The sequence below is a fragment of the Heterodontus francisci genome, chromosome 23, assembly GCF_036365525.1.
Source record: "Heterodontus francisci isolate sHetFra1 chromosome 23, sHetFra1.hap1, whole genome shotgun sequence".
Taxonomy (NCBI): Eukaryota; Metazoa; Chordata; class Chondrichthyes; order Heterodontiformes; family Heterodontidae; genus Heterodontus; species Heterodontus francisci.
The window spans coordinates 27,725,873-27,738,972 of record NC_090393.1 but is presented as its reverse complement, the minus strand read 5'-3'; the positions used below and the strand labels follow the sequence as shown (position 1 = coordinate 27,738,972).

General features: G+C 44.0%; 1 protein-coding gene and 1 long non-coding RNA gene across 9 annotated transcripts in view; one reads left to right on the top strand and one right to left on the bottom strand.

Moving 5' to 3' along the window:
* LOC137382664 (uncharacterized) overlaps positions 1 to 1,257 on the bottom strand; it is a 50,219-nt gene extending 48,962 nt beyond the window's left edge. The window contains exon 1 of the long non-coding RNA XR_010977254.1: positions 1,068 to 1,257. This is a non-coding gene — a long non-coding RNA (uncharacterized lncRNA). The remainder of the gene's footprint in view (positions 1 to 1,067) is intronic.
* emid1 (EMI domain containing 1) overlaps positions 1 to 13,100 on the top strand; it is a 426,608-nt gene that overhangs the window by 173,461 nt on the left and 240,047 nt on the right. The window lies entirely within an intron of this gene.

The following is a 13,100-nucleotide window of genomic DNA, read 5'->3' as shown; positions in this document are numbered from 1 at the left end:
AATTATAGATGCAGATCATCAGCTCTATAAACCAGATTTTCAGCCGCTTTGTCGGTTTGTTCATGTACACAAGAAAAGTTTAACTTTTTCACGAGCGTTTGATGTGAACCAATCAGATCAGTTAAAACGGACAACTGGAAGCTGTTGGAGTTAATCAGATCAGTTGCAGGATGCAACTGAATGTGGTTAGAACCAACTTTTTCTCCATTTGTCAGTTGCACACAAACTTTAGGTCAAAAAGTTTTAAAATGAGCCAATGCTTTCTCAGAATCGCAGTTACAGGTATTTCTATTTAGTGTTTGTCCCTAAAGAAGTTGCATGGAACTTAAAAAGCAGCTATTAGAAACTTTACATTTCCCTCAAATTAACGTTTTGAGGCTTGCCTAGATATTGTCTTATATGAAAGTGTATTTTCCTCATTACTAGTAGAAGCTGCTTATTTGAGATAAGGAAAGTGCTTGTTAGTGTAAATGTATTACCCAGATTTATTGAGCATTAATGTCATTGCAGTACTGGAATTGCCAGGCTTTTGGAAATGAAGTAGGGTCGCGTGATAAGCTTTACCTAATTTAAATATCTTACTGCAATTTACTACTATGATTTGTGTTGCGACCATTGACTTATTTATCTGTGAAGCACAGTACCCAGTTATGTTCTATAAATTAATTGTATTCACTTTGTTTACATACGTTGAGATTTCTGTTCCAGCAGAGTAACTGGAAAGATAGCCCATTCAAGAAGGAATGAGAGTAGAGCGGGCAGGAATGGCATTGGAAAGAAAGAGGGAATGTCCGAGAGACAGATGATATTTGAGAGAAAGTGAATAAGAACAGGTACAATCCATATTTCACATTCATAGGTATGCTTATAGAAACTGCCTTTTATGCTGAACACAAGTGAAGTATTTAAGGAGAAACCCCAAAATGTCACAATATCAATGAGCTTTTTTCTAAAATTACTTGGACATATATTTTCATTACAGTGAAACTATCACTGTGCAAACTAGAATATTAAAATATATATTTAAGGCTTGCAGCACGATTTTGGTATTCAATTTCTTTTCCTACCTCACAAGCTTTGAAAGGTTGGTCCTTGCAGATATATCAATTCAGTATTGAGGGATCACTGTATTGTTGGAAGCGCTGTACTTTTGATGAGGTGCTAAATCTGGGCCCCATCTTCCTGTTGCAGTGAATGTTAGATGGGGATATTCAGGTAGACGTGGTGCAATTTGAAAAAGACAGCAAGTTCTTCCAGTGTCCGGGCTAATATTCTTCCATCAATCATTCATTTCATTGCTGTTTAGTGTGTGCAAAATGACTGCCAGGTTTGTCTAAATGTCAACAATGTGATTCAAAAAATAATTAATTGAATCTAAAATGTTTTGGGAAAATTTCCCAGTGGACGGTGTTTCAATGTGAACATTGGGCAGCCAAGTGGAAGGTGAAATTTAATACAGACAAGTGTGAGGTGATGCCTTTTGGCAGAAGGAATAGGGTGAGGCAATATAGACTTAATGGCGCAGTTCTATAAAGAGTATGCAGGAACAGAGGGACCTGGGGGTGCATGTGCACCAATCTTTGAAAGTGACAGGACATATTGAGAGAGTGAATTTCCGAACATATGAATTAGGAGCAGGAGTAGGCCATCAGTCCCTCGAGCCTGCTCCGCCATTCAATAAGTTCGTGGCTAAACTGATCACTCCACATTTCCACCGAGCTCCGATAACCTTTCACTCCCTTGCTTATCAAGAATCTATCTACCTCTGCCTTAAAAATATTCAAAGACTCTGCTTCCACCACCTTTTGAGGAAGAGAATTCTGAGAGAAAAAATTTCTCTCATTTCTGTCTTAAATGGGCGACCCCTTATTTTTAAACAGTGACCCCTAGTTCTAGATTCTCCCACAAAGGGAAACATCCTTTCCACATCCACCCTGTCAAGACCCTTCAGGATCTTACATGTTTCAATCAAGTCACCTCTTACTCTTCTAAATTTCAGCAGATATAAGCCGAGCCTGTCCAATCTTTCCTCGTAAGACAGCCCACCCATTCCAGGGATTAGTCTAGTAAACCTTCTCTGTACTGCCTCCAATGCATTTACATCCCTCCTTAAATAAGGAGACCAGTACTGTACACAGTACTCCAGATGTGGTCTCACCAATTCCCTGTATAGCTGAAGCATAACCTCCCTACTTTTGTATTCAATTCCCCTCGCGATAAACAAAAACATCCTATTAGCTTTCCTAGTTTCATGCTGTACCTGCATACTAACCTTTTGCGATTCATGCACTAGGACACCCAGATCCCTCTGCATCTCCGAGCTCTGCAATCTCTCACTATTTAGATAATATGCTCTTTTATTCTTCCTGCCAAAGTGGACAATTTCCCACTTTATACTCCATTTGCCAGGTCTTTGCCCACTCACTTAACCTATCTATATCCCTTTGTAGCTCCCTTATGTCCTCTTCACAAGTTACTTTCCTACCTATCTTTGTATTATCAGCAAATTTATCAGCTGTACCTTCGGTCCCTTCATCTAAGTCATTTATATAAATTGCACAGATCCCTGTGGCACACCACTCGATACATCTTGCCAACCAGAAAATGACCCAGTTATGCCGAAATTATCTTGAAAACATTCTGTGTATTCCTCTTCTAGGCTACCTCTGCCCATCTGATTTTTCTAGTCTATATGTAGGTTAAAATCCCCCATAATTTTCACTGTACCTTTCTGACAAGCTGCCACATTATTTCTTTGTTTATACTCCGTCCTACAGTGTGGTTAATGTTAGGTGGCCTGTACACCACTCCCACAAGTAACTTCTTGCCTTTATGATTTCTCATCTCTACCCAAACTGCTTCTACATTCTGGTTTCCTGAACTTAGGTCATCCCTCTCTATTGCCCTAATACCATCATTAATTAACAGAGCTACCCCTCCACCTTTTCCTAGCTTCCTGTTCTTCCTAAATGCCATGTACCCTTCAATATTCAGGTCCCAATCTGTGTCAACCTGCAGCCATGTCTCTGTAATGGCTATCAGATCGTACTTATTTATTTCTATTTGCGCTCTAAGTTCATCTGTTTTGTTTCGAATGCTATGTGCATTCAGATACAGAGCCTTTAGTTTTGTCCTTTTATTATTTTTATTAACCTCTAGCCTTATCTGTTGATCTATTCTTAGATTTGTACGCTCTGTTCCTTCCTGTCACAGTCTGTTTATTATTTCCCATATTAATACCTTTCTCTCTTGCCTTGTTTCTACTTCTTGATTTGATCCCTTGCCCCCACTATTCAGTTTAAAACCCTCTCTACTTCCCTAGTATGTGACTCGCTAGAACACCAGCCCCAGCACAGTTCAGGTGTAGACCATCCTAACGGTACAGCCACCATTTTTCCCAGTAGTGGTACCAGTGCTCCACGAACCGGAACCCACCTCTACCACACCAGTCTTTGAGCCACGCATTAATTTCTCTAATCTTATTTGCCCTATGCTAGTTTGCACTTGGCTCAGGTAATAATCCAGAGATTATTATCTTTGAGGTTCTGCTTCTTAATTTGGCACCTAGTTCCTCATACTGACTATGCAGAAACTCTTTCCTTGTCCTGGCTATGTTGTTGACACCTACATGGACCACGACGACTGGCTCCTCCCTCTCCCACTGTAAGATCCTCTGCAGCCCTGTGCAGATGTCCCGACCCTGACACCGGGCAGGCAACACAGTCGTCTGGATTCTCGCTCTTTGCTGTAGAGAACAGTGTCAATCCCCCTAACTACACTGTCCCCTACTACCATTATATTCCTTTTTTCTCCCTCCACTTGAATGACTTCCTGTATCATGGTGCCATGGTCAGGTTGCTCATCCAGCCTGCAGCCCCCACTCTCATCCAAACAAGCTGAAAGAACCTCAAACCTGTTGGACAATCGCCAAGACTGAGGCTTCTGCACTCCTGCGTCCTGGGTCCCCTTACCTGCCTCAGCTGCAGCCACACTCTCCTGTCCCTGACCACTGACCAAATCAGAAGACCCTATCCTAAGGGGTGTGACCGCCTCCTGGTACAAAATGTCCAGGTAACTTTCCCCCTCCCTGATGTGTTGCAGTGTCTGCAGCTCGGCCTCCAGTTCAATGACTCTGAGCTGAAGCTCTTCGAGCTGCAAACACCTACTGCAGACATGTTTGCCCTGGATCACACTGGCATCCAAGAGCTCCCACATGCTGCAGCCATGACATCACCTGTCCTGCCATCTTTAATGTGTTTTAATTAACTACTTAATTATTTTATTCAATTATTTATTTTATTTTCCTTTTTTTATTATATTTTATTCAGCTTACCACTAGTTCCTTTACTATTTTAAACATTAGAATAAGAATAGACCTTAATCACTTACCAGATACTCACCAAACAAGTAGCTTCTTCTCCTGCCAATCACCTACCTGCTTGCCTGTGATGTCACACTTGATTTTCTTGAACCAGCTCGTTCCACTGAACAGAGGATCCGATAGGATAGAGGATAGGATAGGATAGCCTCTCCCGCTCTGTTCAATGAAGCCTCTCCCAGCACTCCATGCTCTTTTCAATGAAGTCTCTCCCAGCACTCCGCGCTCTTTTCAATGAAGTCTCTCCCAGCACTCTGCGCTCTTTTCAATGAAGCCTCTCCCAGCACTCCATGCTGTTTTCAATGAAGTCTGTCCCAGCACTCCGCACTCTTTTCAATGAAGTCTGCCCCAGCACTCCATGCTGTTTTTAATGAAGTCTGTCCCAGCACTCCGCACTCTTTTCAATGAAGCCTCTCCCAGCACTCCGTGCTCTTTTCAATGAAGCCTCTCCCAGCACTCCATGCTGTTTTCAATGAAGTCTGTCCCAGCACTCCGCACTCTTTTCAATGAAGTCTCTCCAAGCACTCCGTGCTCTTTTCAATGAAGCCTCTCCCAGCACTCTGTGCTGTTTTCAATGAAGTCTCTCCCAGTACTCCGCGCTCTTTTCAATGAAGTCTCTCCCAGCACTCTGCGCTCTTTTCAATGAAGCCTCTCCCAGCACTCCGCGCTCTTTTCACTGAAGCCTCTCCCAGCACTCCGCGCTCTTTTCAATGAAGCCTCTCCCAGCACTCCGCGCTCTTTTCAATGAAGCCTCTCCCAGCACTCCATGCTGTTTTCAATGAAGCCTCTCCCAGCACTCCGCGCTCTTTTCAATGAAGCCTCTCCCAGCACTCCATGCTGTTTTCAATGAAGTCTGTCCAGCACTCCGCGCTCTTTTCAATGAAGCCTCTCCCAGTACTCCGCGCTCTTTTCAATGAAGCCTCTCCCAGCACTCCATGCTGTTTTCAATGAAGTCTGTCCAGCACTCCGCACTCTTTTCAATGAAGCCTCTCCCAGCACTCTGTGCTGTTTTCAATATAGGAATTGGTTAGCAAAGCAAATGGGATCTTGTGCTTCATAAACAGATGCAATGAATACAAACACAGGGAAGTTATGCTGAACCTTTATAAGGCTCTGGTTAGGCTCCAACTTGAGTATGGCGTCCAGTTCTGGTCACCACACTTTAGGAAGGATGTGAGGGTCCTTGAGAGGGTGCAGAGGAAATTTACCAGAATGGTTCCAGGGATAGGGAATTTTAGTTACAAGGTTAGGTTGGAAAAGCTGTGGTTGGTCTCCCTGGAGCAAAGGAGATTGAGGGGAGATTTGATAGAGGTGTACAAGATTATGACAGGCTAAGATAAGGTAGACAAGGAATAACTATTCCCATTAACTGATGGTACAAGGACTAAGAAATGCAAATTTAATGTTTTGGGCAAGAGATGCAGGGGGAATGTGAGAAATAACTTTTTTACACAGCGCGTGGTAATGACCTGGAACGCGCCACCCATGAGGGTGGTGGAAAGGGAGACAATCAATGATTTCAAAAGGAAATTGGATGGGCACTTGAAGGAAATAAACTTGCAGGGCTACGAGGATCGAGCGGGTAGTGGGACTGACTGGATTGCTCCGCGGAGAGCCGGCATGGACCTAGTGGGCCAAATGGCCTCTTTCTGTGTCATAAATTACTCCATGATTTATTTTAAATGGGTTAATGTCTGCCTTATTGTAATGTCTTGAGGGCTTTCATTAAAATACCTTCTCTTTTAGAATTTTCATTGATAAAGTGCTCTGTAAGTTCATGTCTTTTTTTCCCTTGTTCTTTAGGTACAAATTTGATGTATTACAGTGCAGGCATATATTAAAGCAAATTGCAATTTACAGCTGTTGCTCATGAGTTATTAGGTTTAATGCAGCACAGAGGTTTTTCTGTTAGGCCACCATTCCTCCAGGTATTTGAGAACTGAAATTATGTCTGGTGAAAATGTAACATTAGCTTTATTTTGAATTTGATCCTCGTTTGAGCTATCTAATTCAATCTTACTATGCTATTAATATATTTATATCATAAAACCACTAAGTTGCGATTTACAAGCATATTTAGGCTGTGTTAATTGCCCTAATGCCTATAGAAAGAAATGGGATTTAAGCGGCTTGGGATGGTTCATTACATTAGTGGCACTGTATAAATGTAAGTTGATGTTATACAGCCCAGCAAGGGAAAAACTGTTCTATCTATTTGTAGAGGCAGACTGCTTAAAGCAGAGATGTGAATAAACTATAAGCTCAACTCATGAAGTGGTTTTGTGCAACAAACCTGTACTGTTCAATTTGTACCAAGTTTTTACACTCTTCAGGATTTTGAGAAATACATTAGGTATTAATTAAAAGTATTGTCAACTGGTTGATTTGATAAATATATGATTGTGCAGCTGACTGACCAGTTATGTCATTTACTTTTTTGAGTCCTGGAATTCTGTTTCATTATAAGTTTCTCAGCACAGTAGCCAGGCTGATAAGACAGTTTAAAATACTTCGGAGCACAGTTCCTTGAGGTCTTGATTGCCAGCTGTGTCTTCATATGATTGGAGATTGACTTTTGTTATGTTGAACTCTTTCAGAGACAGTGGGTCTTACATGGAGCGGCAAGCAAAATGATGGAACTCAATTCAGTTTTGTGTCCCTCGCTTAGGCCAAGTAATGGACTTTAATATAAAATCATCATCAGTCAAGTTTCTGAAGAAAGACTTGCAATTGACATTTTCTTGAATATGGGCAAAGTCATTGTCAAATCTAGACTGCTCCGATAACTAGTCCTTACTCTAAATCAGGGATGGCGAGGATTCCTTGGTCAACACCAAGGGTGGAATTTTACCGGCGCACTGTGGGTCCTGCTGCTGGGGCCAAATGCGGGACCTGAGCCTGTGCAGGCAAATGGCAGGACCGCAGAGGGGATTTTACCAGCAGCGGCCAATTAAGAGGCCGCCGTCCCATTAGGGAGGGTGACCTGCCTCTCTAAGCTGCCAACCAAATTAGAGGGCCTGCAGCCTCGGCAGCAGCATAGATAGAGGTGGCCGCTGCTGAGGCTGCAAGGGGAAGGAGAGGGTATCTTCGTATTGAGACATCATTAAAGGGCCAGAAGGAAGTTTTCTTAATGTGCTGGGACTAGGCAGGCATGTCCCCCATGATTGGATGGGTGAACTCTCCAGCAGCGGCGGCAGATCTGTGGGCCCCTTGGAGGGGGTTCCCTCCATCGGCCATCACACATCCAGAAAGGATATCCCAGCATCTCCCACCTCTCCCACCCTGGGTAGCCGCTGGGTGGCCACTTTGATGAAGCTGGAAGGCCCCTCTTGCAACAGGGAGGGGTGGGTGCGGGGGGAATCGGTCTGATGTTGGTAAAATGCCGGGGTGTATGTGGCTGTTAATAAGCCAATTAATATCCCACGGCAGCAGAAAGAAGTCGGGGTTTCTACCTGCTGCCTTCTGCCGACATTTATATCACCCCTCCCGCCTCCCAGCCTGTCTCTAATAGGCTGGTAAAATCCCAGCCCAAGCTTCTGTTGTTATAGCAAAACAATCTGAGAGAAACGTGTGAGAATAATCTCACGTACATGAACTCGGAATTCAAGTGGCAGTTAATGCTAATCTGGGGAATGACCAAGGACTTCCTGTGCAACAAACCATTAAATTAAATTATTTTCCCATATTATATCACTCCCAATTATGTAACTTTATTCCTGAAATTAAAAGTACTAAAGTTAGCGAATCAAGTTTATGAAATGTTTCCAATGTAACTTCCAGGTTATAAATTAATGTGAAAATAGTGTTTTGCTTCTCACACCAACTGTGTGACTTTGAGAGTAAAGCAACGGGCATGAGTAGCAGCATCATTGTCCTGAAGGAAAAAAGGATTTATATTTCTAGACTATGAAATTACTTGGTCATAAAATCCATATAAATGTTAGGGGTGAATGGTAATCAGCTTAAAAAAAACTGGGTAAAGTTGGTGAGCCCAGCATAATTTCCAGGCCAATATAGTTAGACTGAACAAAAAGATAATTCTAGAAAAAGGTAGCTATTATAGCAAATAATGGGGGAGGAAAACTTTTTTTTTTAGCTTCAATCTTATTGGCTAGTTTTTTTCCCCCTCCTTTTGCCAGGCAATATTTCTGTGCTGTAAGGCCAGATCTTCCTTGCCTTTCTGGCTCTCTTGTTTTGGTCCAAGAGGCAGGGAGTACTTAAAAGGATGCAAACTAACACACCCTCCCTTTTCCTATCATTGCTCATTGTCTTTCCAGTGAGCTATCGTTGGCAGGAGGTTTCTGCCTCTACCACCATTTCAGACAGTGAGTTTCAGATGCCCACCACCCTCTGGGTGAAAAAATTTCCCCTCAAATCCCTCGGAATCTCCTACCTCTTAACCTAAATCCATGTCCCCTGGTTATGGGCCCCATTCGCCAGAGCTGGCGGGCAGCCATAAAGACAGGGCTAAATTGTGGCGAGTCGAAGAGACTTAGTAGTTGGCAGGAAAAAAGACAGAGGCGCAAGGGGAGAGCCAACTGTGCAACAGCCCCAACAAACAAATTTCTCTGCAGCACCTGTGGAAGAGCCTGTCACTCCAGAATTGGCCTTTATAGCCACTCCAGGCGCTGCTTCACAAACCACTGACCACCTCCAGGCGCGTATCCATTGTCTCTCGAGATAAGGAGGCCCAAAAGAAAAAAAGAAACCAAGGGGAATAGGGCCTTCCTATCCACTCTACCTAGACCCCTCAGAATTGTATACACTTTGTTACGAAAGTGCTTCCATTTTTTAATATTTTGTTTTTTTTGAGGACTTTTGTTAAACCTGAAAAGATTCCATTGATGTGTTTTTTTTTTTAACCGAGCTCACTTAAAGCACACTTGAGATGATGTTTGAAAACAACCTGTGCTGGAAATCATGTGTTTTGAGCTCAATAAACGATAGATACGTTGATGACCTGGGCAGATGTTTACAGAGAAGCCACATGTCAAGGTTTATGGAGGTCAGGAGGTTGACTTTCTGTTTGTGGTTTCATTTCTGAGATATTAGGCTGAATTATATTCGGGCGCCGTGCTGCGTGGTGGCGCCCTTTAAACCCGGCTGGGTGCCTGCATTCAGCGGCTGCTGCAGAGCCCCCACGATATTCCGCATGGGGGCTCATTAACATCACTGTGCCGAGCCACCTCCCCCCCCCCCCCCCGCCCAGAATTACGTGGGGAGAGGCAGGACATTCAGTGCAGTGAGACACCTTTTGACAGCTGTGCAGCAGGTGCTGGGGCCCTATTTAAAGTGCCCCAGCACCTGCTTCCGGATAGCTGTCAAAGAAATACTTACCTGACCGCTGAAGAGTGGGGCTGCTGTCAATCTGGCAGCAAAGCAGAAAGTGCTGGAGAAACTCAGTCGGTCAGGCAGCATCTGTGGAGAGAGAAGCAGAGTTAACGTGACCAAGTTCACAGACCTGAAAGTTAACTCTGCTTCTCTCTCCACAGATGCTGCCTGACCTGCTGAGTTTCCCCAGCACTTTCCACTTTGCAGCCATATACTTACCCTGCTGTGTCCCAGTGTCCTGTGAAGTTGCAATCCTCTTCTTCCACTCAAGTGTAACATTCCTTCTTGTAGGTGTGCCGCACCTGGGTGAGTAATCTTAATTTTGCACATTCCAGGACGTGAGAGTTAAATATACCATAACAGGGAAATATACAACAGAAATAAAACTATAATTGAAGAATATTTACGTACTATGAGCATCTGACTGTGAAAAGTTACAGACTAATATACGTTTGGAATCTGTATTTATTTCTCTGCTAACTGTTATGTGAAAATACATGTAACTGCAATTAAATGATCTTTGTTAAAAAAGAGGAAAATATGTTCATATTCTAGCTGCATTGCGAACTAGAAATATTACAGCAATAAATATGATCAGCTACTGCAGAAGCAAAGTGTTCGTGAACATGTATCGCTATATAATAGTTGAAAAACCATGACAACGGCACAGATTTCCTCACCAGTCCTGCATTGGTTTTCAAACATGTGCAAGACAAACCTTGCAGCTAGAAGTTAGAGCTGTTACACAGTGGAGTCACCTTTGCATTTAAAGGATCATGCCAAAAGCTGAGGATAGCAGAGGGGTACTCTAGGGTGGCCCCACAGTGCAGCGAAGTCTCCCTGCTCACTCTTCTCCAGGCTATGCAGCGACGGTAAGAAGAGGCTCTCCCACCTGGACAAGGCAGTCTGGCTGGAGATGGCAGAGGAATTAAATAGCTGTGGGGCCATCCGCCGTCAAAGGGTTCAATGCTGGAAGGGGATGAACGAGCACTCCTCCAGCCAGCCGGGCCTGCTAGGCCTCATGTACACAGGGTATGACGAAGGTATGAGGCATGTGTTGGCTATGGTAGATTGGGGAACTTTACTAAAAAGGTTGACGGTGGATAGGCAATGGATAATATTTAAAGAACATGTGCATGAACTACAACAATTATTCATTCCTGTCTGGCGCAAAAATAAAACCAGAAAGATGGCTCAACCATGGCTTACAAAAGAAATTAGGGATAGTATTGGATCCAAAGAGGAGGCATATAAAATTGCCAGAAAAAGCAGCAAGTCTGAGAATCGCCTCTGATACTGGTGCTCTGACATCCGATGGCATGCCATGTGGGGCCTGTAGATGCACAGCAATCATAATGGTGAGCTCTCTTTGGGGGCTGCTGCTCATGATCGGGGGCCTCTACGTGGATCACACCTGCCTGTTGATATTGTCTCTGGCGCATACGGATCCTCACAAGCAAAGGATCACGCAATGTGGGATGAGACGTACCTATTTCCATGTGATAAATAAAGTTGAACCCTTCATGTATTCGAAGGTTCCTAACAGGGCAGGGATTGGTGTTGACGGGTACATCAGGTGCTTTCATGGATCAGCTATGTGGCGTGCCATGGCATTGCCCATCTTGTCTAACACTCCGAGTGGCACAGCATGACCACATCAAGATCCTACCAACTGAATCGATTGCCCCCGCCATCCATATAACCTTAATGATCCTACCCTTTCTGGCACCCTCCCCACACACAGGGTGCCTAGAGTGCCATCACTCCTTCACAAACATAAACAAACGTAAAGTGTATACTGTTTATGGAGGGAGGGTACACAGCACCTCCCTTTATGCCTGCAGAGCTTTCCCTCCAGTAATCCCAGAAGCCCTCCCTCCTTCCTTCCAGTATGCAGAGTGAGACCCCTGTAATCCCCCCTCCCTCCTCTCTTTTAGTATGCAGAGTGAGACCCCTGTAATCCCCCCTCCCTCCTCTCTTGCAGTATGCAGAGTGAGACCCCTGTAATCTGCTCCCCCCTTTAAGAATGCAGAGTGAGACCCCTGAAAATGGAACTTATCTTCTGTCGCATGTGACGGCCACCCATTCAAAGTAAAATTGGGATGCGTACAGGAGAGGCGGTGGGCTGCATAATCTGCAGAGGTAAGTACCATTTTGCATATGTTAACTGGGGTGCTTCCACTGAGCGATGGGGGAGAGGGTGCCGCACCAAGGTCCCCCCGTCGCTGGTAATTTGCAGCAGGCTTTTCTGAACGTCGTGGGTTGAGGCGGGCCTCTCCCCACAGAATTTTACCAGCCCCCGCGCTGCGACTCGCGGCATCGAGTGGCCGGTAAAATTCAGCCTATTTTCAAGTCAGTTGGGGTGTGAACTGTTTTGAGGACAGTTGGAGATCAACATCCAAGGGAAAAACACCCAGCTCACCTCTTTCTCTACCTCTTTGAAGAAACCTGAAAGGATCCTGTGTGGGAGAGCTAAAATCCCTGGTGCTGCAACTCTCCTGAGAAGATGGAAAAACCTGCCAGAATAATTCTCAACGCTGCCTGAAAAGAACTGCTTTAGAAAAGATCCCAGTGACCTATCTCTGTATACCCAGACGCCAGACCAAAGGGACGACTGACTTCCTTCTGTATCTTCTCTTTTTCTTCGAGAATTAGCAAGTATTTGGCCAAAGTATTCTTTTTGCAACTGACCGCCGCAGAGGGAATTTCTGAATTTTTTTCAATGTGTATTTGAGTGTGTGTGGGGAATTTAAAAAGGGAGCTTTCATATTCCAATCTGTGTGTTAATGCTTTGCTTTGTTACTGGATAAGTCTTGTTTGATAATAAACTGATAATTTTGTTGTTTATTAAAGAAACCTGGTTGATGTATTTTATTCTGAGATAAAGAGTAGAGTATAGAACATAGAACATAGAAAATACAGCACAGAACAGGCCCTTCGGCCCACGATGTTGTGCCGATCCTTTGTCCTCTGTCAAGGACAATTTAATCTATACCCCATCATTCTCCTTTATCCATATACCTATCTAAAAGCCGTTTGAAAGTCCCTAAAGTTTCTGACTCAACAACTTCCCCAGGCAAGGCATTCCATGCCCCGACCACTCTCTGGGTAAAGAACCTTCCCCTGACATCCCCCTTATATCTCCCACCCTTCACCTTAAATTTATGACCCCTTGTAACGCTTTGCTCCACCCGGGGAAAAAGTTTCTGACTGTCTACCCTATCTATTCCCCTGATCATCTTATAAACCTCTATCATGTCACCCCTCATCCTTCTCCGTTCCAATGAGAAGAGGCCTAGAATGTTCAGCCTTTCCTCGTAAGACTTATTCTCCATTCCAGGCAACATCCTGGTAAATCTCCTCTGCACCCTCTCCAAGGCTTCCACATCCT